At 40.9% G+C, this 27,173-nt stretch overlaps 1 protein-coding gene across 2 annotated transcripts in view; it reads right to left on the bottom strand.

Annotated features, from left to right (window-relative positions):
- Nucleotides 1–27,173, bottom strand: part of ITPR2 (inositol 1,4,5-trisphosphate receptor type 2) — a 2,416,542-nt gene that overhangs the window by 1,694,205 nt on the left and 695,164 nt on the right. The gene's annotated exons all lie outside the window — the stretch shown is intronic.

Genomic DNA, 27,173 nt, shown 5'->3' with positions numbered 1-27,173 from the left:
CTGAACTCTGTTTGCTTTTTCAGTTTTGCCCCAGCCTGACCTCACAACAGTAAACAGAAGGTGGTACTCTTTGGAGAGATGAGGGTGAGAAGGACAGCAGACACTTAAGACAGGACTGTGAACATATGCGCCTTCGCTGACATTACAAGCTAAAATAAGAGGGACGCAGAGAAGAGAACTGCCTTTCTTTTTTTTTTCTTTTTTTTAGGAGGGGGAAATGGAGCCAAGCACTGTTCCAAGATATAATTAATGTATCCCCACAAATCTTTCTCCTCAGTTTATTATGAACTATGCTTTTGTCCGCTTTAAACATTAAGCTTTGGATCAAACTTAACTTCTTCTTTGACAGAAAAAAAGTAAGACTGAATCTCTTATCTTACTCATGATTTCAGTTCTGCTCATCACTGGGCTAAAAGGTTGGATAAAGCTCTAACATGCACCTCAGAGCACACATAATCTTGTTGCTTCTGTGAGACTAATGTCTCCCAGACTCCTAGCTTAATTATTATACTCTAAGTTGTGACCAGTTACAGAACCTTAGAAGAATGAAGAAGAAGGCAATTTCAAAGAGTAAGACTACATTTCTTTCCTTAATTATGATTTTTTCACACCATCATTGTAAAAAACGCTTTAAAATATTCCTCAGAATATCTAGATCCCATGGCTTACAGTGGCTTAATTCAGTTATTTCCTACATGACGACTGAAGTGCAGTCTTAGCCAGTTAGGGTGTTGAGAGGATGTATGAAAAAGTTGAAGAGTATGACAGAAAAGCCATTCGGGTGATGTGAGGAGGCCAGTATCACAGGAAACCAGGTGGAGGGTACTGGAAGATGTGGCACAGGAAACTGTAGATCACATGTGGGGGGGGGTGGAAATATCAGGAGATATGGAGGAGGGAGCAGTGGACAATACATGGGGTATGCCATGAAAACTTTTGCTTTAGGTGCTATTTTGCCCACATCTGGCCCTGCTGCCAAGTGGAATCCTACAGGTGATTATAGGCATAATCTCAAAAATAAATAAATAAATAAATAATATGCATACTCGGCCTAAAAATAGGTAGCCAGTGCTTCTTATACCTTTTTTGGACCTGGGTTGCTACTAAAAGGAGCTTACAAGAATCAGACACTGAGTAGCATATGAGAAGCTTTATGATTCGACAAGAAAAGGTAGTAGAATCCATCATTTGAATGAAAACAAAGCACTACTAGTGTATCAATCTGAAAGAGCAAAATGATACCTGTCCCCTTATAAACACATTGTAAAAGCAGCATGGAAGAAACTGCTTTAGTACTTAGTAGGAAAGTACTGAAATTAAAACTAGGGTCAATACTGCAGAAAATTATGACAATCCTAAGAAAGTAATCATACAGATGAATGTAGAAATCAAGTGGGAAATAAAGCAGCAAATCAAAACAGGAGTCCTGTGACATTAACCCTGGTCCACCAAAAAAAAAAATGCATCAGTGCACGAAAATCTTCAGATACAGAGATATTCATTACGCTACTGCTCTGATCAGAAAGGGTGGGGTGGAGCTAAAAGCAGCCACCTGTCCTTGTTGATAAGAGCTGCAGGAAACACAACTGGTGGACATAACACTCAACCGTACCAAATTCCTTGGTATTTACTGGTTTTGAGGTCAAAATAATGGGGTGCCAAGAATTCCTGAGTGGCCCATTTAATTACCGACATTTTCATTTTTTTTTTCCAACATCATCACGTACAGGGGCATCAGCTTCATGAGAGAGACTGTTTGGCCTCCCAGAGTCCCACTGTAACCTCAACAGCTGCTAACCAATTGTATTTTATTTAGTTAGTTATTTATTTTGCCAACAGGACATAGAATGGACTATGCATATACAATTTCATTAATTTAATTCTGTCAGTTCATGCATGTGATAAATGGATGACGTTTATTACCTTGTCAGGTCAGGATTCCTTCTACCAACTATTACAACACCTACACACGGTAATACACTTGCCACTGTCATACATAATTATAAGCTGTGATGTAAGTTGATGTTTTTTGTTTCAGAAATGTGGTTTCCTACAGAACTGCCCAAGCAGTCCATACATTAAATGTGTGATGCTTGTGTGCAAATGTAGTACAGTTGATGTGTAGCTCTCCTTCTCTGCACCCCCTCTCCCTTTTTTACTGAATGCCTAGCGGCTCTCAGTACTAGAATCAACCTGTTTAAATACAAGTCCATAATTCTAACCTGAGCCACAAATCTTACCAGGATTACTTAAGGAATTCTCACTCCTGACAGGCACGATGCAGTCTGCTTGTATTGACCATTGGTGATTTGGTATCATGAGTGACTGGAATTTACATTCTGTCCCAGCAGCGTTGCACTTTAGATTTAGGTTGATGCCAGTATTGGAAACCAAATAGGCAGTGGTTTAGCCACATAGCGGTGGGGAGGTGGGATGGGGGGGCGAAAGGAGCAGGCTGCCCTGGGTGGAGCTGTCTACTTGAATAGTTTTAATTTAAAAAAAAATGTTTTTTAAGGGAATTCTTCTTTAAGAATGGTCCTACAGCATCACGTCTGTGCGTCGTAGACATTTTGTTCTTCTTACTCCTCTGCCCACGCAATTTTAAAATACAGCTTTGGTTTGATCATTTTGCTGCCTGCTCCAAGCAAGCAGAGCTTTCTTACTGCTGCTCACATTTGTTTTGTTGGTTCTTATTGCTGCCTGCCCGAGTGCTGTTTGTGTAATATTTGTTTTTTTGGTTCTTATTGCTGCCTGCCCGAGTGGTGTTTGTGTAATATTTGTTTTGTTGGTTCTTATTGCTGCCTGCCCGAGTGGTGTTTGTGTAATATTTGTTTTGTTGGTTCTTATTGCTGCCTGCCCGAGTGGTGTTTGTGTAATATTTGTTGTGTTGGTTCTTATTGCTGCCTGCCCAAGTGGTGTTTGTGTAATATTTGTTTTGCTGGTTCTTATTGCTGCCTGCCCGAGTGGTGTTTGTGTAATATTTGTTTTGCTGGTTCTTATTGCTGCCTGCCCGAGTGGTGTTTGTGTAATATTTGTTTTGCTGGTTCTTATTGCTGCCTGCCCGAGTGGTGTTTGTGTAATATTTGTTTTGCTGGTTCTTATTGCTGTCTGCCTGAGTGCTGTCTGTGTAGTTTGCTGCTGCCCAATAATTCTGTGACGAGTGTTTTAATTCTGATTCTGCTTCTGTTCTGTGCCTGAGATGATTGTTTTAATTCTGCTGCCTGCCCGATTTAATTCTTGTGAGTCTTTTAATTCTGCTGCCTGCCCGACTTATTTCTGCTACTGCTGATTTTGTTCTGTGACTGTGAAAAGTGTTTTAATTCTGCTGCCTGCCCAATTTAATTCTGCTGATGATTCTGTTCTGTGCTCAATTTAATTCTGCTGCTGCTGGTTCTGTTCTGTGCCTGATAGAATTCTGCTGCTGTGCCTGAAACGAGTGTTTTAATTCTGCTGCCTGCCCGATTTAATTTGTGTGTGTGTGTGTTTTAATTCTGCTGCCTGGCTGATTTAATTCTGCTACTGCTGGTTTTGTTCTGTGCCTGAGACGAGTATTTTAATTCTCATGCCTGCCCAATTTAGTGTGTGTGTGTGTGTGTGTGTGTGTGTGTGTGTGTGTGTGTGTGTGTGTGTGTGTGTATATGTGTTTTAATTCTGCTGCCTGCCCGATTTAATTCTGCTGCTGGTTCTGTTCTGTGCCTTATTCAATTCTGCTGCTGCTGGTTCTGTGCCAGATTTAATTCTGCTGCTGCTGGTTCTGTTCTGCGCCCGATTTAATTCTGCTGCTGGTTCTATTCTGTGCCCAATAGAATTCTGCTGCTGTGCCTGCAACAAGAGTTTTAATTCTGCTATTCTGCTGCCTGCCGGATTTAACTGTGTGTGTGTGTGTGTGTGTGTGTGTGTGTGTGTGTGTGTGTGTGTGTGTGTGTGTGTGTGTGTTTTCATTCTGCTGCCTGCCCGATTTAATTTTGCTGTTGGTGTGCCCAATTTAATTCTGCTGCTGCTGGTCCTGTTCTGCGCCCATGTGCCCAATTTAATTCTGCTGCTGCTGGTTCTGTTCTGTGCCTTATTCAATTCTGCTGCTGCTGGTTCTGTGCCAGATTTAATTCTGCTGCTGCTGGTTCTGTTCTGCGCCCGATTTAATTCTGCTGCTGGTTCTATTCTGTGCCCAGTAGAATTCTGCTGCTGTGCCTGCGACGAGAGTTTTAATTCTGCTGCCTGCCGGATTTAACTGTGTGTGTGTGTGTGTGTGTGTGTGTGTGTGTGTGTGTGTGTGTGTGTTTTCATTCTGCTGCCTGCCTGATTTAATTTTGCTGTTGGTGTGCCCAATTTAATTCTGCTGCTGCTGGTTCTGTTCTATGCCCATGTGCCCAACTTAATTCTGCTGCTGCTGGTTCTGTTCTATACCCAATTTAATTCTGCTGCTGCGTGTGTGTGCATGTGTGTGTGGTTCTGTTTTGTGCTAGATTTAATTCTGTTGTTGCTGGTTCTGTTCTGTGCTTGATTTAATTCTGCTGTTGTGTGTGTATGTGTGTGTGGTTTTGTTCTGTGCACAATTTAATTCTGCTGCTGCTGGTTCTGTTCTGTGCCTGATTTAATTCTGCTGCTGGTTGTGTGTGTGTGTGTGTGTGTGGTTCTATTCTGTGCCCAATTTAATTCTGCTGGTGTGTGTGTGTGTGTGTGTGTGTGTGTGTGTGTGTGTGGTTCTATTCTGTGCCCAATTTAATTCTGCTGGTGTGTGTGTGTGTGTGTGTGTGTGTGTGTGTGTGTGTGTGTGTGTGTGTGTGTGTAAAATGCCCCAGTTAGGTATACCTGGGTGGTTAGTGTTACTCAAGCTCAAACCCTGTACCTTAGGTACAAGAAACAAGAGCCTGAATTGTCTACCCATACCACCACTTGTGATTCAAGCTCTCAACTGTCCAGTTTTCACAAAATGTCTGGAATGTTTGTCTCATACTTTTGGTCTGTTCTTCTTAAAATTTGCGGCTTTCTGGCAAATCAGTGAGAACCAACTTCACTAAATAATGACAGCCATTTAAGTTTCAGTCTTCCTATCTTTCAGAAATGCTTGGTAACACAAGCCACTTTATTCTAGCAACTTTCCAAGAGTATACAAGCAATGTTTAAAATGTGTCCCTGGTTTTAGGCCTTTGTCCCTCCCAATACAGTTTGGCTTTTTTCAGATTTCTTGTGATGCATAGTTGAGAGATTAGCTGAGAGCTTCCGGGGAAGAAAAGTTTCGTGCTGCTTATGCCAAGTATGTTTGAATTGTTAGTAGCACAACAGGTAGTATATACTTGCTTTTGATGCAGAAGGCTGTGGGTTCTACTCCCACAGTATGTAGATGGATTGCTGATACTGTACTGTGTTATACTTTAAAGGGTGTGGATGCTGCAGTCCTGCGAATGTCCTCCTTTGGAGGAGGTATATAGTAACTATGAACCTGTCACCAGTTTGCCAGCCATTCCCTATTGCAACATTACTATCTTATCATTTTTTAATGTAACATAGGCAATTTATTCTTCAAGGGCAACAAACACTTTATTTGTAGATAAAGCAATGACATATAAAGCTGTTTGCTAGCAGCAACCTCTTCATTAGTTACAGATCTCTTTAATGTGGAATTATTTAGATGACTTTTGTGTCTGCAGAGATTGTGCATATTTACTGATATTTGTGGGTTGTAATGACAGAAGATTGAGTAGACTTTTATGATGGAAATGTTCTGAATTGGGTAGTTTTGTCATTATCGGTTCATACATTTTGTTTCATTGCTTAATGGAAAAAAGTTCAAAACAATAAAGTTAAAACATGCTCTAACAAGTGATGCTGTATTATACAAGGAATATAATTTAATACAATGAGAAAGGTGAATCAAAGAACACATGTATGTTTGCATGGTCCTAAATATGTTCCCTAGGATTTGAAAACAGCCCAAGACTACATTCTATCCTCCACTGGCCAGATGCATTTTCTTTGAATGTGGGTTTCAATGCTGTTTCAATGAATGTGAGTTTCAAGGGCAGAAAAGTTTTAATGCTAAGTCTGTTTTAATTGTGAGACTGTACTGCTTTGTTTAGCAGATGCCTATCAGTGTATGTACTATAAAATTTAAAATAAAAGTTTTAAATGAAATACAAATAATCATTGTAGAAGTAAAGCATAAGGCAGTATGCACATTAAAGTGTTTATGGTAAATGGTGAAAAATAGCCAAGTAATGGGAGACTGCAATGCCTGTGGGGGGGGGGGGGGTGTACTGGGGGCCCCATTTGACCATGATTTTGTGAGGGGGAGGGGGTGCAAACTCAAAGACAGCCCCAGGCGGCACAAACTCTAGCTACGCCACTACATATAGGTGCTCTTGTCTGGTAGAGAACAAACTAGCTGAGTAAAGGTGTAACTTTGCACCTTATTCTAGCACTCTGTCACTGATGAAGGCACAGGTTGTTTTTTAAGATTAGCATACGATGTTACTTAGCCATTTCCATATTTGCCAAAAGACTGAACTTTCTCCTAATGGAACGTGAGAGCCATGCAGCATTTATTATCCATTGCTGGCCATGATTTAAGTTGTAAATTATCCCATTAAGTCATATATTGAGGAAGTTTGTATGCTTGGGGGCATATATCTCTCAATCTCTTAGAGCAACAAATCTGAACAAAGCCGCAAAAATAGGGGCTGGAGGGACAATGTTTAAATATTACTCTTACAAAGTTACAAATTTGATAGAATAACAGGTTTTGCATTAACATGATTTTCTGAAGGGCACTATGAAGCATGAAATTCAAATGTTTGTCATTATTTTCTTACATCGTTTTTTAATGAGTTCACAGAAAACCACAATTTTATTAAAAATGGACCACCAATATGAGGCAGAAATCTGGACATTCTGTGAAAATCTGTACAGTTGAGAGCTATGATATATCCACACAATACCCCAACCACATGTTACAGAGACTTTAAATCCCTGGAAACCCTGTATTTGTGTTGTGTGCTTCAGTTGTTGGCTATGTATGTATGTGACAGTCTGATAGGTGTCTGGTGGGCTGTGTAAGCCCCACTCCCCCATCCCATCCCACTTTCATCAGCTAGCGATCCTCTGCTGCAGCTCAGACATAGAGCCCCATCTCATAATTCTGCATGCAGCTGGTGGTGGCGCCTGACAACGAAGCACAAGGTAAGGAATTCCAGTGTTTAATGTATTAGTGTGCTTATCACTTAACCGTTATGAAACAGCATTTTTTGTATATTTTTATTTGTTTCAAGTTTCTGGTTAAGCACTGACATTATGCTCCATTTTATGCTAATGTCCTTGTTCATGTGCTGCAGGCATACTTACCATTAGTAGTACTGCATTTAAGGCAAGTGGCCTAAGTATGAGTGCAGAGTATCATTTTGGTTGTAATGGACATGTTTTAGTTGTTTAAATCAAACTTTCAAAAACTACACCACTGTAGAATATGTACTAACTTTCTTTATTCAATCATTGTTATTCAAGCTAAGTTTTACATGTGTACGAGTGTGTGTGTATGTGAACTCTTGAGCCACATGCATGTGTGTGTCTGTGTGTAAGTGTGCTGTACATATCTCTGCTTTGCGATGTGATCAATACAGTAGTTGCTAGCTGGACTGGACTACTTTAAACGAAAGTGAAGTACACATCAAGGTGTTTAAAAATCTCTATTTATATTCATATCCTACATGCTAAAATCATTGCATTTGGTGTTAAATGCTAGTATATTTTTGCATTTAGCTGCTTGTTGTGTTACCTGTGTACATAAATCATACATTATTGCACATTATTAGAGCAAGTTAACTTCAGAAAGGGATCAAGGATAATCTTGGTGGAGCCAAATGCAGTTTGTTTGCAGATGATCTGTTGCTATATTTGCTGAGTTTTTTGTATAGTTTAATATTAATCTAGAAGCAAGCAGCTAATTTTATTTTTATAAAATAAAATTGTATTTTAGTTTTATATAAGTTCAGATTTTAATATAAATAAAACTATTGGTCTGGTTATATTTTGTGTTTAATATTTTGTCTGTTCTTCAATTTGCATTTAAAAGATGGTACCCCACAATTCCATGGGAGGGGGTGGGGTTACATAATTATGCATGTAAATTTTATGTTAATCACTGTACAGATTTCTGGCCTGTTATACCTACTTGTCATGGTTCCTTTGTCAAGATTTGTGATGATTCCAGGTTGAGAGATATGCTGGTGGATGATCTGATCTGTGGGCTTAAAGAATGAATAGTACAATCCTAAATACAATTACTAAATACTTCTCCTGTGCAAAGAAGTAAAAGGTACATTTTTAATCACAACAGGAAATATCTGAGAAAAGTGAAGTCAAATGTTTTGTCACCAAGGAGAGAGACTGAAAATGCAAAGCCAGTGCAAAACACACATTCAGACTTAAAGACTTTATTGAGCTCCTGATTTTTTGTTTGTTTTTTTTATTTGTTTTGTTTTTTAACTCAAAAGAAAGGCAGAGGATTACATGTAACATCTAAGGCCTTCAAAAAGTTTCAAGGCAAGTGAAAATTATGTTTACTATGAAAATTTCACAAGATAGACGAATTAAGGAAAAAAGAATAGAAATGTTAAATCTTACTTTGAAGAACAAAGTAAAGACTCAGGAAGCTGTGTAACCAACTGGAAGTCAATACTGCCACTAGACTGAGAATAGCACAAGGAAAACTTAAACAGGAAAAGGAAATTATTCAGTCTGAATGAAGAAAGCATTAACAAAAGACAAGCAAACATGAAGGAGAAAAACACCAACAACAGGCAAACATTGCACCATCAAAATAAAATATAGCCCAAGATAGAAAATTCTGTCACCTCAAAGCAATCAATGAGGAGGAATTCTTTGATCAGTACAGCATAAGGAAATCATAGTGCAAACAGACAATTATGACTGAATATGCAACTCACAACAAAGACACGAATATGCCTAAAAAAACAGATCAGCAGATCAGGATGGAAAGATTTGCACTATGGAAAAAAAAAGAACATTTCTGATGGAAGGTACCAAATTAGTAAACAAATGGGTTTAGAGGGTTGGAAAACCTCTAGCACTAGGAAAATTCAGATAAAGTCTCATAGAGATTTAATCATTAACAACCCAGCCACTGGGGATGCACAAACGAGTGCATTTATTTGTGCCGGTCCCAATCTCGGATAAATGGGGAGGTTTGCATCAGGAAGGGCATCATGCATAAAACATTTGCCAAATGAGATATGCAGAAAACAATACAGATTTACATCCTGGGTTGGTTGAGGCCCGGGTTAACAATGACCGCCATCAGTACTGTTAGCCAACTGGGTACTGGAGGAAACTGGGCTACTGTTGGCCAAAGGAGGAGAAGGAGAAGAAGAGGGGGAAGGCATGCCTGAATGCAGGAATAGAGGAGAAAGGTTAGGAGTGTGGTAGTGAGGGTAGGAACTTTGAATGTTGGCAGTACGACTGGTATAGGGAGAGAGCTAGCTGATATGATGGACAGAAGGAAGGTTGATATATTGTGTGTGCAAGAGACGAGGTGGAAGGGAAGTAAGGCCAGGTGTATTGGAGGCAGGTTCAAATTGTTCTATCATGGTGTGGATGGGAGGAGAAATGGGGTAGGGGTTATCCTGAAGGAACAGTATGCCAAGACTGTTTTGGAGGTGAAAAGAGTGTCAGATAGAGTGATGTTTATGAAGGCGGAAATTGATAGTGTAATGATGAATGTTGTTAGTGCATATGCTCCACAAGTTGGGTGTGCGATGGATGATAAAGAAAAAATATGGAGTGAGTTGAATGAAGTGGTGGTGACTGTACCCAAGGGTGAGAGAGTGGTGATCGGAGCAGATTTCAATGGGCATGTTGGTGAAGGGAACAGAGGAGATGAGGAAGTGATGGATAGGTTTGGTGTTAAGGAAAGGAATGCAGAAGGTCAGATGGTAGTGGATTTTGCCAAAAGGATGGACATGGCTGTGGTGAATACGTATTTTAACAAGAGGGAGGAGCATAGGGTGACATACAAGAGTGGAGGGAGCTGCACACAGGTGGATTATATCCTATGCAGGAGGGCCAGTTTGAAGGAGATTGTAGACTGTAAAGTGGTGACGGGGGAAAGTGTAGTTAGGCAGCATAGAATGGTGGTCTGTAGAATGACGTTGGTGATCAAGAAGATGAAGAGGAATGTGAGGGCAGCACCAAGGATCAAATGGTGGAAATTAAAAAAAGGTGATTGTGAAGTGGAGTTCAGAGAAGAGTTAAGACAGGCACTGGATGGCAGTGAAGAGTTACCGAACAGCTGGGTGATTACAGCAGAGCTAGTAAGGAAGACTGCTAGAAAGCTGCTTGGTGTGACATCTGGACAGAGGAAGGAGGACAAGGAGACCTGGTGGTGGAATGAGGAAGTACAGGAGAGTATACAAAGAAAGAAGCTGGTGAAGAAGAAGTGGGATTGTCAGAGAGATGAAGAAAGTAGACAGGAGTATAAGGAGATGAGGTGCATGGCAAAGAGAGGGGTGGCAAAGGCTAAGGATAAGGCGTATGAAGAGTTGTATAAAAGGTTGGACACTAAGGATGGAGAAAAGGACCTGTACCAATTGGCTAGACAGAGGGAACAAGCTAGGAAAGATGTGCAGCAGGTAATGGTGATAAAGGATAATGAGGGGAAACATACTCACAAGCAAGGAGAGTGTGTTGAACAGATGGAAAGAGGACTTTGAAGGGCTGATGAATGAAGAGAATGAGAGAGAGAAGGTTGGATGATGTGGGGATAGTGAATCAGGAAGTGCAGTGGATTAGCAAGGAGGAAGTAAGGATAGCTATGAAGAGGATGAAGAATGGAAAGGCTGTTAGTACAGATGACATACCTGTGGAAGCTTGGAGGTGTTTAGGAGAAATGGCAGTGGAATTTTTAACCAGATTGTTTAATGAAATCTTGAAAAGTGAGAGGATGCCTGAGGAGTGGAGAAAAAGTATTTTGGTACCGATTTTTAAGAATAAGGGTGATGTGCAGAGCTGTAGTAACTACAGAGGGATAAAATTGATCAGTCACAGCATGAAATTATGGGAAAGAGTAGTAGAAGCTAGGTTAAGAAGGGAGGTGATGATTAGTGATCAGCATATGGCTTCATGCCAGGAAAGAGCACTACAGATGCGATGTTTGCTCTGAGTGTTGATGGAGAAGTACAGAGAAGGTCAGAAGGAGTTGCACCGTGTCTTTGTGGACTTAGAGAAAGAATATGACAGGGTGCCTAGAGAGGAGTTGTGGTATTGTATGAGGAAGTCGGGAGTGGCAGAAAAGTACGTAAGAGTGGTACAGGATATGTACAAGGGTAGTGTGACAGCGGTGAGATCTAAAGTGGGAGTGCCAGATGCATTTAAGGTGGAGGTGGGATTACATCAAGGATCAGCTCTGAGCCCTTTCTTATTTGTAGTGGTGATGGACAGGTTGACAGACGAGATCAGACAGGAGTCCCCGTGGACTATGATGTTTGCAGATGACATTGTGATATGTAGTAAGAGTAGGGAACAGGTTGAGGAGACCCTGGAGAGGTGGAGATATGCTCTAGAGAGGAGAGGAATAAAGGTCAGCCGGACTAAGACAGAATATATGTGTGTGAATGAGAGGGAGGATAGAGAAATGGTGAGGATGCAAGGAGTAGAGTTGGCGAAGGGGGATCAGTTTAAATACTTGGGATCGACAGTTTAGAGTAATGGCGAGTGTGGAAGAGAAGTGAAGAAGAGAGTTCAGGCAGGATGGAGTGGGTGGAGAAGAGTGTCAGGAGCGATTTGTGACAGATGAGTATCAGTAAGAGTGAAAGGGAAGGTCTACAAGAGGGTAGTGAGACCAGCTATGTTATATGGGTTGGAGACAGTGGCACTGACAAAAAGGCAGGAGTCAGAGCTGGATGTGGCAGAGTTAAAGATGTTAAGATTTGCACTGGGTCTGATGAGGGAAGACAGGATTAGGAATAAGTATATTCGAGGGTCAGCCCAGGTTGGACGGTTTGGAGACAAAGCCAGAGAGGCGAGATTGCGTTGGTTTTGCCATGTGTTGAGGAGGAATGCTGGGTATATTGGGAAAAGGATAAGGATGAAGCTGCCAGGTAACAGGAAAAGAGGAAGGCCTAAGATAAGGTTTATGGATGTGGTCAGAGAGGACATGCAGGTGGTTGGTGTGACAGAGCAAGATGCAGAGGACAGGAAGAAATAGAAACAGATGATCCGCTGTGGCAACCCCTAATGGGAACAGCCAAAAGAAAAAGAGATTTAACCATTAACAAGAGAGACAGGTACTTATGTATTACCGCAACCAGCTTCCAAACAACTCACGTCTTCATGTATACATGCCCATCATGTTTCACTGTGTTTATTACTACAAATAAGTTCCAAAATTTGTTATGTGTAAAACAGCTTGGTAAAGACAAAATATTATTGCATCCTGGCTGCAAACAACTCACGTTTGTACATACAGTTTTGATAAACCGCAATAAAGAGGTGTCAGAAAACGTACGTACAGAAATTTGAAGTACCAATAATACGCAAGCACCATAAAATTTTTCAAGAATATGCAGTTTTGACAAACCGTAATAAAGAGGTGCAAGAAAACATACATACACAAATTTGTAGTACCGATAATACAGAAGCACCTGTAGTTTATATACATATTCTTGAAAAATGTTATCCTTATCCTGTGATTTCTCAAACCATAAAGCAGAGTATGTCTCCACCCTTATCCTGTCTCTAACAAATGCATAATTTGTGCATCAGACTGTTACAGAACATTACCAATACTGTACAACATTTGGATTTATGTCACACAATCCCGGAATAATATGATGATCAAACAACTTAGCCCACAAGTGTTTAATCCACATACAACAGAAAATGAAAGGCTGCCAAGTTTCTTCAGTATCAAAACACTTCAAACTGACAAAATCTTTCCTTCGGTTACTTTCCCATTAGCCTTCATAGGAAAAGTGTTGTGATACAGACCCCAAATAATCTCATAATATGAAATTGCATCCCAAACCTGTTTGTTATACATGTAAACAAATTAATGTGTAATGCAACCAGTCTTTTATTTTAAGCAATTACAAAACACAACGTTAATAACTTTGTTGCCACATGAAGGGCATGTGAATATCTGAAGACTGAGTTGTTTGGAACCTGGTTGCAATAATACATAAATACCAAGAGACAAATTAAGACATTTACTGAAAAAGATGATCTTAAATCTGCCTGCTGAATTTTGTGGCCTCTTAACCACACTTACACCAAAAGCCAGCACTATTGTCAGCACTGAGTGAGTTCATCTTCTCTGGCTTATGGTCCTGGAAGAGGCAAGTATCTGACTATGTAACTTCAGAGACAAACAATGTCATCACTGTACCAAACTCCTCCTCCAGCTAAAAACAGAGCAAGTTGAAACGGCACAGAGAGAAGAGTTCTAGACTTTAACAGAGCATGATTTAAACTGGAAATTGTCAAAGACTGCTTCCAACAAAAAAGACAGAGGTACACTCACTGGAAAAGGCAGGCATAAATAGTTCAGATAACATAAAGGGATCCACAGAAAATGAGCATGACGCAGCTACAACTGTTTTGTACTGAAGTGAAAAAACAAAATGTAGGTAAAATGCTACACCGTAACAATACAAAACAGTTATAGCTGTATCATGCTCATTTTCTGTCGATCAAACTAACACTCAGAAACAAGAAGCACTTCAATCGCTCCAGAAAATGAATGACTTCTTCTAAAAAGCAAGCATGCAAACTGCGAGATGGCAGCTACTGTAGGATTCTTCAGAGTTTTATAATTCAGAAACTGGCAAAGAATTGTCATTCGAATTCCAGTTAGTAGAAATACTGAGAACAACTGTTATATCAGTAAATATCTTGCACCGAATGTTGTACTGCAGGCTGGTGCAAAGGATGTTCTGAATCAGACTAGTTTAAATGGTCACAGAAAGATGTGGCCAGTACTTCTGGTAATCTAACTGCCTCAGTAGTGATTCAGTAGTGTAGAACTATGAGCAGTGACTAGGCAGAGGTTTGCAACATACACAATTCCCAAAACTGGATGCTGAAGACAATGTTTTGTACAGTCAGATTTACCCCTGTGACTAACATTAGGGTGATGTTCATCATGTTACACTGCTACAGTCATTACACTTGGGTTATCCTGCCGTCAGGCGGTCCCGCAGTCGGCCAGAGTTCCAAAGACTTGGTCCGACGTCGGTTGCTGTTGCTTCTTCCCTGATGTCAGTGCGCCAGGGGTATATAAGATGCATCCGACGCCATTTTCTTCCGTCTTTCTTGCCACGCGGTGCCCAAAGCAGAAGCAGTTCGCAAGTGCCAGTCGGCCGACTTCTGCGATTTTCGAAGTCGAATTTCAGATCCAAAGTCTTCAATAAAGCTAAGTACCCCGTTGGGGAAACTTTTTTTCTTGCCTCAGACCGATGTCAGAAAAAGTTAATAATTGTATTTCTTGTGGGAAGCAAATACCTCATAAGGACTTCCACTCTTACTGTATTCCATGCCTAGGCCCTGATCACGACGTCACTAGTTGTTGGTTCTGTGCTAGATTTAACAAACACACTACAAAAAGCCATTTTGATTTTGCTTTGCACTACTTTGGCCGAAGGTTCAATTATACTATGCCGTCGGATCAACTGATGACCGCAATACCGAAAAAACGCAAGGACAAGGATAAAGACAGGCATCTGAGGTCCAAAACTGACGATGAAACCTCTTCTAGGCCAGTCGCCGGTTCTCAGTGAGGTGCTTTCGCAGCCTCTGACACCCACTACCTCAGAGCCACAGGCCGCCTCCGACTCCCAAGTGGAGACAACTAGGCCTCTGGAAACTACGGAAACTAATCCCTCAGATGGGTCCGGAGCCGCTGAGCAGGCATCGGCTTCTGAGGGTGTTTTTAGACCTTCACAACTTACCATTAAAACAACAGCCAAGAAAAAAGTACCATTAAAGACAAAGAAACAAGTACAGCATTCTCCTGGACAGTCCTCCATGCCTAAGAAACAGATGCTCAAAATGGCTGAAGACCTCATTACTCTAATCAGGGGTTCCCATCCCCCTCCTGAGAAAAGGCCTAGGCAGGATACAGACTATTATTCCTCTGATCAGGTTTCCATTTCCTCTGATTCCTCTTCAGACCAGGGATACTCTCTACCCCCCTATGAGGACTCTGATGCTGAAGAATCTATCCCTTCAGCCTCTCCTCCTGAGGATTATTCTTTTGGGGAAACTTTACATACCATGAGGGAGCATTTTCATTGGGAAAGTCAAGATTACTCAGAATCCAAGAAAAGGCTCAGGGACTTCCTTTTATTGCCTCAGCACAGGCCCCTGGCTATTCCGCCTGTGCTAGATATTGTGGATGATGTGTTCTTTGAATCCAGCTTATCTCCTGATTCTTTGCCCCCTGCACCAGCCAAGCCTGATAGGTATTATAGAGTCCCTGACTCTCACAAGTTTCTTTATAAAAACCCTTCTGCTGACCCAGAAACTATTTTCCAGGGTCCAAAAGGGGTTAAGGCTTCCACTGCAAAAAATCCAGTACCCTCTAACAGAGACTCCAGAGCTTTGGATAGATGGGGAAGAAAGTATACACTTCTGCAACTGTAGCAGTAAGAGCTTTAAATTGCCAGTTTCACATGCTTAAGTACCAACAATATTTAATGGCTCAGTTAAAACAGAAAATGCTTGCAAGCTCAGAAGCTCCTGATTGTAAAGAAATGCAGGATTTATTGCACGCAGTTGAACAGGTGGGAAAACATACTCTGCAATGTGGTTTTGATTCTTTAGAGGCCTCTTGTAGAGCTGCAGTTACAGGTTCTGTGATTCAAAGACATGCTTGGTTAAAAGAACAGAGTTTACCTGATCATGTTAAGGTAAAATTATTGGATGCTCCTTTACAGCATGATACCTTCTTTGGTGTTAAGGCAGAAGAGGTGTTAAAGAAAATGGAGGATAAAGCTAAATCTATGCAAACAGTCAAGGATTTCTTACAGGTACAGCCACCTTGTTTTAGCAGAAATTGGCCAACAAAGAATTGGTCCTTTCCAGTGTCAGGCAGGCCACAGAGAGGCAGATACAGACGCCCAACAGGCAGATCTCAACCCCAAGGCTCAAACAGACAATGACAGTGGGGCACCTCAATCCCAAAAGGAGGTGAGGACAAGTCTCAACCTTACAGGAAACAGTTACAATGACTTTCCCCTTCGTACACCAAACACTTCCCTTTTGGAAGCCCCCATAGGGAGAAAACTAGCACTTTTTTCCTCAAAACTGGCAAACAATCACCCAAGACAAATGGGTTCTGAATATTGTGTCTCAAGGTTACAGGTTCCACTTTCCTACTTTACCAAGGCTAAAAGGAATGCCAGACCTGCCACAAAATCAATGGGAAGAGGCACAAAAACAAATTTCAGCCCTCATGGACATGAGAGCTATTCAAAAAGTACCACAACAGGAACAAGGATAAGGATTTTACTCAAGACTCTTCCTGGTCCCCAGAAAGGACAAGGCCCGGAGGCCCATACTGGACCTTTCAATTCTAAATACTTACCTGGATATTCCGAAATTCAAAATGTTGACATTACCGCAGCTTCTACCCATGCTGGGCAAGAAGTCTTGGCTTGTTACTCTGGACCTCAAAGAGGTATACCTGCATGTCCCTATCAGACAAAATTGCAGAAGATATCTCAGATTCAAAGCTGGTACAATGCACTACCAATTCTCTGCACTGCCCTTTGGCTTATCTACTGCGCCCAGGGTCTTCACAAAGAGCCTGGCACCAGTAATTGCATTTTTCAGACAAAAAGGAATTAAAATATACCCATACCTGGACGACTGCCTCATTCAAGCAGAGACAAAGGACATTCTTCTACAACATCTGGCGTTTGTAAAAAGGTTAATTTCTCTGGGGTACACAGTAAATGAAAAGAAGTCAAAACTAGTGCCCTCACAACAGATTATATTCCTGGGTGCCAGCTTAAATACAACGGCCCAGATGGCTTACCTCATGCCAGACAAACAAGTTCAACTAACTCAATATTTTCAATTACTGGCAAAAAAGTCCCATCTCCCTGCAAGAAAAATTCTGCAGGCCCTGGGATTCATGGCATCCTGCATACTACTAATACCATATGCCAGACTGCATATGAGGAAATTAAAATGGTACCTAAAAAGTGTTTGGACTCAACACTCTCACAGTTTAGAAGCAGTAATACCAATGATTCCCTGCCTACAACAGGAGTTTCGATGGTGGGCACAGGCATGTCACCTAAACAAGGGTCAGCCTTTCACCCTACCCACAGCCAGGCAGACTCTAACAACAGATGCTTCGGATTACGGCTGAGGAGCACACATGGCAGGAAAATGCATTCAGGGCAAGTGGACCACAGACCAGATGCATCTTCACATCAATCAAAAAGAGATGTTGGCTGTTCAAAATGCCCTAACAGCTTTCAAGGACCTTCTACATCCAGGGCAGTAATGTGGTACATAAGCAAGGGGACACTCATTCTTATCCCCTATGCAGGCAAGCCATGACCTTGTGGAATACAGCTCTAACGTATCAAGTTCACCTGCAAGTGCAATTCCTGCCAGGAAAGAAAAATACTCTGGCAGACGATCTAAGCAGAAATATCACGGACCCTCACGAATGGAAATTGAATCCACAAATCTTCAGCATGGTAACGCAAAAATGAGGATGCCCAGACATAGATCTTTTTGCCTCCCCACTGAATTGCCAACTACAAAAATTCTGCACAAGGACTTATCACAAACAAGCATGAAAAGTGGATGCTCTTTTGTTCAGCTGGAAAAACCTAAAAGTTTATGCCTTCCCGCCACTGCCTCTTCTTTCAAAGGTACTCCTAAAAGACAAGAAAAAACACAGATGATCCTGATTGCTCCAGACTGGCCACACCAGCACTGGTACCCTATATCTTAAGGAACTTAGCTCAAGACGCACCATGGATTTTGCCTCAAATTCCACACCTTCTGACTCAACAAAACAATTAGATCTTGCACGGTCAGCTCAAAACCCTAAACCTGGCTGCATGGCAGATTTATTAGTCAAACAGGCAACACCTCTCTCTAAAGCTGTTATGGATGTCATTTTGGTGGCCAGGAGGCCTAGCACCAGGAAAGCTTACTCAGAAAAATGGAAGAGATTCTGCGCCTGGAACCAGGCTCAAGCCTTGACCCTCTTGTTCCAAACATTCCTCAGATTTTACAATACTTAACTGAGATGCTGGACAGAGGCCTATCCTTCTCATCAATTAAGATACACACCTCTGCCATTTCAGCACATTACAACACAGATCCTCCTTTATTCTCTCATCCCTTGCTAAAGCAGCACCTCAGAGGGGCTAAAAACATAAGACCACCCCGGAGAGCACCAACACCAACTTGGGACCTCAATTTCGTTTTGGAAAAACTAACCCTGCCACCTTTTGAGCCAGCCAATACAGCCGATCAAAAATTTTCATCATGGAAAACAGCTCTGCTCCTGGCAGTAACTTCAGCACGAAGAGTCTCAGAGCTACAGGCATTAATGGCAGTGGAACCTTTTATAATTTTTCATCAGGACAGGGTTTCTTTACGGACAAACCCTACCTTTATGCCAAAGGTGGTATCTAGTGTGGCTCTTAACCAAACCATCCATTTGCCAACTTTTTATCCAAACCCCCAGAATAAAGGGGAGAAACTTCTGCATTTATTGGACATACACAGGTAGCTACGCTTCTACTTGGACAAAACAAAAGCTTTCAGGAAAACTGAGCAACTATCTGTAGCATATGCTGCAGGATCACAGGGCAAGGCTATCTCAAAGCAGACTATATCCAAATGGATAGGACACTGTATTCGTTACTGCTACACACAGCATGGAAAATCAGTCCCAAATAACATTAGGCCACATTCCACCAGGGCAACAGCCACTTCAACAGCCTTTCTCAGAGGAGTACCTACCAAGGAAATTTTGGAGGCTGCAACTTGGAGTTCAGTGCCCACCTTTACCAAGCATTACCACCGGCCTCTTTACTCTAAATCCAGAGCAGGATTTGCCACTGCAGTTCTGCAGGGCCTCATAGCCAATCCTAACTCTTTATAGTCCAGCCACCCAACCTTAGCTTTGGGATTCTACCCAAGTGTAATGACTGCAGCAGTGTAACACAATGAACATAGTACAGTTTTGTACCTACCATAAATGTAGATGTTCGAGTGTTCACACTGCTGCAGTCCAGGTTACCCTCCCTCCATCCCCTCTGAACTAGCTGGACTTATCTATACCTTTCTATCCTATACAACCTTTGTGGTGTATCTGCTTGTATCTGAAGGTATTGTTTTTATTTTATATGTATAATTTTCATTAGCAATATGTATTGCCTACCTACTTGGGGGCACCTGACATCTGGGGCAAGAAAAACTGAAGAAAATGGCATCGGATGCATCTTATATACCCCTGGCGCACTGACGTCAGGGAAGGACCGACAGCAACCGACGCTGGACCAAGACTTTGGAACTCTGGCCGACTGCGGGACTGCCTGATGGCAGGATAACCCAAGTGTAATGACTGCAGCAGTGTGAATACTCGAACATCTACATTTATTGTAGGTACAAAACTGTACTATATAGTTGCTCAAGCAGCTGACTAGTGTGGCAAAACAGCGAGTCAAATGGTCAGTAAAAACCTATGAATTATGTACAGGCTTACGTAATATACTGCTTATCATCAATCTTTCATTATATTTAATTTGCCATTTGCATAGTCCTGGACAACCTGGATAGTAAGGGAACTTACTGTGGCAGACTGTGTTGTGAGGACTATATAACTGTCAGATAAATGGGATGGAGTACTTAGCTTCCTGTTTAACGTCTAAATGTTTTTATGTAGGGAAAACTAAAAGACAGTTAAAAATGTACTTATGAACATTATCATGATATAAAATGAAGGAATTTAAATAATTAATTTTATAAACATACCTTAGTGTGCAAACAATTGAAGACATTATGGTTTTTCATTGTAAGAAAGTTAAATTAGATCCTAGAGGTGGAACAAGGAAGACTGTGTTAGAATATTGAGTGAGCTCATTTTAGCAGCTTAGATTGAATGCAATGAATGAGCCAAGTCTTAATGACCACATTTACACCACTAATGTTCTTAATCTGCTAAATTATAACAATAATAACCATTACTGCGGTTGTTAAAGCAGTTCTTTTCTGATCATTTGGCTTATTATTTCTATAGCAAGCTCATTATTAGTAACGGTTAGTCAAACTGTAAAGTGTTTTTACTTGATGTTTTCTAAAAGTGGGACTTGGGTATTATTATCTCTGAGTATTTTTAAATATGCAAGATAATTTCTAATATTAAATATATATTTGTATTTATTAATATTTTTTTCTTAGGGTAACATATGACGTGATATAACTTTGATGTTATTGATCATACATGATTGTTGTAACTCATCACAAGATTGGATTTCATGACTTAAATATCTTTTAAAGGCACGTAACAGATTCTGATGAAGTTCTTTGGAATGAAAGAGCTTAATTGATGTTCATACAATAAATTTATCTAGCTGGGTGCATATAGTTCAGCATGCGTATCACTGTTAAATTTTGCCAAGTAAAATATCTCAAGCATGGTATCCCCTTGGAATTTGACTTGTCAACATCAAAAATACACCACACAGGATTTAGTCAGGATAAGTCAGGCCCTCCTCTTCCAAATCAGAATACAAGGTGGGTTCCTTCTTCATTTCCAGAGGGGGCCTCCAAAGGTGGAGCCAGCTTGGGAAGCTGTCTGCCAAGCCCCCAGAAATTCTAGTGAAAATGTTTGTAATGAAAGGGAACTATAGCTAGAGATACAGCACTTACTCACTGGATACCAATGGTGGTAGGAGAGAGCTCTTGTCTGATATCTCTGCAACTGCAGGTAAACTGGCGAGAGGGGAGAATGGCACCAGGAACACAGAAGCAGCCTCACACTGAAAACTGATGAAAATTATGAGAATAGAAGGCTGATATATTATTTATTCATGTAAATATGCTTTTGTGCATGTTTGTTGACGGGTTAGTCCCACTAGGCTTATGGTCTGCTTCTTCTGGTAAGACACAGACTGGCATATAATTGGGAGAACTTTGGTTGTGACACCAGTGAAACTCAATGCACGGAGGGGAGTTTTGTGTGTAGCACAATATGTGGAAGACGCATGGTAGGAGAGTTTTGTGCGTAACACAATATGTGGAAGAAAAGAGCACCCTTGAAAAGCAGTGTATGGCGCTGCAAATAGACATTTCCCCAGAAATGATAATGAAAACATTGTGATTACTAAGATTCAACAAGGTGGATTACAGGATGACATATTATGTGAAATAATTAACAGTACCGAACCATCAGATCAGGCTACTCTACCTCAAAGTATAGCTGTGGAATAAAAATGCTATTAAAAAATCACAAGGGAAGATAAATGTGGTAGAATATACACTGTCCAGTGTCCCTACTGCTTGTGAAACAGCTCAGTGCTTGGATATTTTGGCCTCCATGAACTGTCTTTTCTTGGACATAGAAAGTCTTGATTTGAAACCTGTGCCATTTTGTAGTTTTGGCATGCTCTGTATCTCCCTACCACAGAAGGCCTTATAACAGGAGTTTCACCCATTGTCTTATTCACTGGGTTCTGGAGAAATGCCTGAGAACCTTTGCATTTTTAAGGAAAGGAGTCTGCACCCTTGTGCTAAGGTTTCTTGAGCTAAAACCATTGTATATATATATATATATATATATATATATATATATATATATATATATATATATATAAAAGTAGTGATAAGTTTATTACTCTGGGAGCACCACCCTACCCCAAATGAAACAATGAACTTCAGTACACTTTTAGAAAGCTCTAAGAATGTGAACAGTCATAGTGTGTTCACTGAAAATGACAGCAGCCAATGGTAATGATGTTTTGGGCAATCTAGTGGGGATTGGCTTTACTGGCTAGAATGCCTTAATAAATATTTTATGTCAGGGCAATATGAAGCCATGTAGCTAAAACACTTGTATGTCCTTACGGGTTTATTTGCATATTTTTCAAGAACCTCTTTCAAAGGTGGTCTAAGGTATAAAGTCTCTAGCATGCCAGGGTCTTTTTCATGTTTTTGCATGATGTTTTAATTGTTTTGTTCACTACAGGAAAATTGTGCAGTCACCCCAATGTTATGGGCATAATATTTTGCAGCTACAGGCCAAACTATCCACTTACGCTACACTGACAAGACGATAAAAAGGATGAAACATCTCATATCTACAATTAGAAGGGTTTGGCGTTATTGGCCTGAATGAATTAATAAAGACTTGTAAAAAGTAAAATGACAGGACTATTCAGAACCCATATTTCTCAAAAGATTCCCCCAAAGGAATTTTAATTAGCAGCAGCAATTTCAACAATGGCTGCAACTTTCTTTCCTGCAACACATTTTAAGATGTTTAATGTCATAAAAGGCTAAATCAGTAACAAAACAGCAGGAGAGCTTCGCTCAGGAGAAAGTTTATATATATCTAATGGATTAAAAGACAAAAGAATTGGGAAAGTGCAGGGATTCCCTAACTCACTAGCGTCCTTATGATCCATCCTCCTTCCATGTCATGCAATGGATTTTCAATGTCTGCATATTTGAGAGTCCAGGAAAGCCTAGCAAACAGGTAGCCAATACAAAAGAAATGTGCCAGGAAGTAATGAAAGATAAGAAGAGCAAATACTTCCCCTGGAGAGGACAGGGCTCGTTTTTCTGTATTTTTAACCCAGCCTACTTCACTGATCATCAGTACCAGTTGCCCAATGGTCACACTTGTTCCCTACAGTGGCAGTACCATGTGCCATTCATTCCTTGGTAGAACCCCCCCCCCCCACACACACAAACACTTTGGAGGGTGGATCAGATTTTGCATGCAAGTCTTATCATCTTATATGTATGCCTGTAGCATCCAAGGGGTTGGCGTGTATTAGGCCACTGGGATATGAGCTCATGCCTCCACATGATGTAATCAGCCTCCCTGCCCCTCTTGTAGGCAGCAACTTCCCCATGAAATTCTCACTCTTCACCAAGCATTCAACCATGGATAGCATGCCCAAGTACATGCCCACCAACTCCCACCCCTGAGAACATGGAGCAGGCTGGGCCCCCTCATTCTTATTCTTCCCTAAAAGTACCACCAATAGGTGCCTAAACTTTTAGCTCAGGTCACCTGAGGCAAAGTTAAGGTGTCATTTGTTTATGCTAACAAAGCTGGATCACTTCTCTTTCAACAGAGGAAATGTGGTACAAATGAAGACTCAAACCATCATAGTCCTAAAAACAAATTACATTAATAAAAAATTACATTAATGAAAAAACAGCATCAGTAACTAGCAAATGTACTGAATGTACCAAATGCAGGAGCACACAAAGTAGCTGATAAGCTACTTCTGCACTGAGGGGCTTTGCAAACTTCTGCCAAGTCCTCCTTATTAGAGCCCTTTATAATTTACAAGTATAGTATGGTAACAGAGTAGTGCAACAAAGTGAAGAAAAAAAGTGTAAAAAAAATAAAAATAAAAAAAAAAAAAAAAAAAGAACAACCTAGTTAATAATGGAGACAAGGCCAGTGCAACCAAACAATAATTACCCTCAGGAAAAAAAAAGGATTTCTTAAATGAAGTAAATATTAGTGGCACTCCTAAGGGAAAAAATGTCCATCTGTGACTGATTTGTCAGAATAACAGAATCAAATGACAAAGATGGAAATTTAGTAATTTTTAAGAGGGTGTTACAAAGGAAAGCAGCAACCCTCTCTAGTCTCCCCTTCAAGGGTATTGACCCTTCTAGTCCCCTCTGTTCTTTCCTTCCCCTCATTTTGTATACTTCACACCCACTTGTAAATCCCTGTATAGATTTCCTCTCCATCACAAATTCTGGCAGTCCATTCCATGGGATAACAAGCCCCTCTCTGAAGTACTTTTGGAAATCTAGGGAGTAATTGATCTTTAAGAATTGTTGCTATGCCATCCATTTTGTCCTTCCTCTTCATAATGACCCACCCCCACCATACCACTGACATTTGTGTGTCATGTTTTCCTGTGTCTCTCTGTCTCAGCCTACAATTAATAGAGGTCCTGTAACTCCCAGGGTATATCCTTTTTTTTAAACAAGAAAATCTTTATTGAATAATCATTTATGAAATAAGCAATCATACATTTATACAAATGAAAACAAACCATACAGACATTTTCAAATGCAAACATTACATATCACATATATAATCATCAACACGGTCACGGTCAGTCAAACATTACATAGCTCATTCAATTCCTGCCCTCCCTTAAACCACATTACTCTTCCAAAACATTACTCTGCATGTATTGTTTCTATGCAATTTGCTTTTACACTTTTCTATGATTATATCCTTGTTCCTTCCATTTCACATACCCCTATGCTGGCTTTCTTAACATCGTCCATCAGCCTGATATTCCACTCCCTTTTGTACAACCCACAGAATGAAACAATGTACTTAAAGTGTAAGCCTAGAAAAGCCCAACACAGTGGGTACATTACCTCTTTGCTTCCGGGGTCTATGCACTGAGGACTCACTGTACATACTCTGCTCCTGGTGGCCCAGTCCAGATGTGATCAACAATCCTAGATATTTTTCCTGCTCTGCTGGTTATTAGTTCCACTCCCTCTCATCTGATAATTTTCTTCAGGGTTGTTGTGGCCCAAGTGCAACACATTGCATTTGTCTGCAATTAATATTAACTCCCACCTTTCTACACACCTGATCACCTTTAAAATCTTTCATTGCATCTTCTACTTATCACTTACCATACTCTATTACTACATCTACATTTGTCTGACCAGTAACAATGCCACTCTTATTCTCTGTTATCTCATACAGTCAGAATCAATAATGGTGAAATTACTGGACTTTGGACAGACTCCCGCAGCCCTCCACTAGTCTGTCTCCATATTCCTGACATCACCATGACTCTCAGTGCCCTACTCTTTAACCACATCATCAAATCCAGTTTTTAAGTCTTGGTCCTAATTCAATCTCTCCATTATTCCTAACAGCTGCTTCCACAGGACTGTGTCAAATACCTTGTCTACCTACATCCCCCTCTGTCATGTTCTCCTGTAACCAGCCATAACACTGGATCAGAGTGAGACCTCCTTCAGAGTGTGAGCTTGTGTTGGCTGCTATCCTGGAAACTTTTTTTTTTGCACTCCCACAGGACCAAGCCTGCTGGCTTCTCCACCTGCATGTGTTTGGCCTATTGTCTCCCTGGTCACAGGAGCCATATGTCCAGACAGGTGAGAGGCCTATGACTCATTTGCTTTTGCCAAAAATCCTAGATGAGCTCAATCACATGAGGTGAGATTTGGCTGGTGGGGAACAGATCAACCTTGCTGGTCCTGTGAGGAGACCTACTCTCTCCCCAACATAGCACCACTCCTCTCCTGCAAAAGCTATTCTGACCTCCACTACAGCTGCCCTACTAGGGCTCCCCTCGGCTCACAGTGTGATTGCACACAGCACTGCAAACTTGATAGGCCTGAGTTCTGTAGGGTTGAAACCTAGTGCTCTACCTAGATGTTCACCCTTGTGGGTATTTCAGAGCCATCCTCCTTCTATCAGGATATGTAAGCAGGCAGCAATCATTCTTTCCATGTTCCCGTGCCAGTTTGTGCATAGACACAAGCTTCTTTTTTGAACTTGGGTCCCCTGCAATGACCTGCTTAGTCCTCTAGGCCAGTACCCTCTAAGTAAACAAATCAGCCTTTCCCTCAGGATCCTCCCCATGATTTTTCCTGTTGCTTCTGTTAGCCTTGTAGGCATATAGTTCCCTTCTTGTGACCTTCCAAAAGTTTTAGACCTTTTTAATTTCAAATAATCATGTGTCACTTAAACAAAACATGATATTTTAATTCTTCACAGTGGATCCCTCCTTTCCATACGTCTTCCTCCACTTACTTTTCTTCATAAAGACTGTAGCAAAATATTAATTCAATATCTCTAGTTCTTACCAGTCATCTATGATTTCATATGTCTGCCCCTTTCCCTTTTCCTTTCTGCTATACACCTAATAAAAGCTCATTCCCCATCCAGACCCCCTTTGTCAAGTCCTTTCTACCAGTGCCTTCACTGCCTTCCACTGCCTTTGGTGCTCTTCTGCCGTCCTCCATGTACTGTACATCTTCCAAGCCTTCCCCACTCTTTTCCACCAGATACATGACCTATCTTTTTTTCCACATCCCTATATAGTCATCTTATCCTCTTCATCAACATGATAAGGTATGTTTCTGATCATCATTTGTATCTGTATAAAAGATCACTGTATGACTTTACTGTAAAAATGTAACAAAAGCAAGCAAAGGCATTAACCACAGGGTGGACATGCAAGGCTGTTTTTGTTTAATGCTATGCAATAAATGCCTGGGCATAGGCACAGTTTTGGAAAAAATAAAATCTGAAGCCTAGAACTAAAAGAAAATATCATATACTATGAGCTGCAACAAAAACAAATTTCATCAACAATGATTTTAGATTTTCCATACATCTTTTTCAGTGAATCAACATGTAGCTTACAGGCATTATCATGTCAGAGCTGTGCTCAATCAGTGGATCAGTCACTTTCCATGCTCTGGTCATGCTTCACTGCCATGCATGCAGAGACACACGGGGGTTTCAAGGGTATGGTTGGTATGCAGAGTCTACTCCACCTTAGGACCTTTTAACTTCTCCATGGCACCCCTCAAACTCCTTCTGGTTCAGGGAAATAATAATAGAAAGTGTGCACTCCCCAGTTTTTGGTTAATGGCTACATGATCAGAAAATATAAGGAACCTACTAGCTGACTTGACAAAGCCATCCTTAACTAGCTACTGTTTAAAATGCTTGGTATGGAATGTTACCAGCCACTTTGTGGGGATTCTGTTGATATAAGCAACATACCACACACAATCCCACCTATTCATCCATTTTCTAAACTGTTTGTCTTACAGAGGGCCGTGGTACTACCAAATCTGCATATTTTCAAAGATTCAGTACATTTATTTCATTACTCCCCCCATGTCAGCAGAAACCTGTCATGCCCAGAAGA

This window comes from Protopterus annectens, chromosome 11.part0 (assembly GCF_019279795.1).
Source record: "Protopterus annectens isolate FY-2018-M chromosome 11.part0, PAN1.0, whole genome shotgun sequence".
Lineage (NCBI taxonomy): Eukaryota > Metazoa > Chordata > Ceratodontiformes > Protopteridae > Protopterus > Protopterus annectens.
This window is presented reverse-complemented; position numbering and strand designations above follow the sequence as displayed.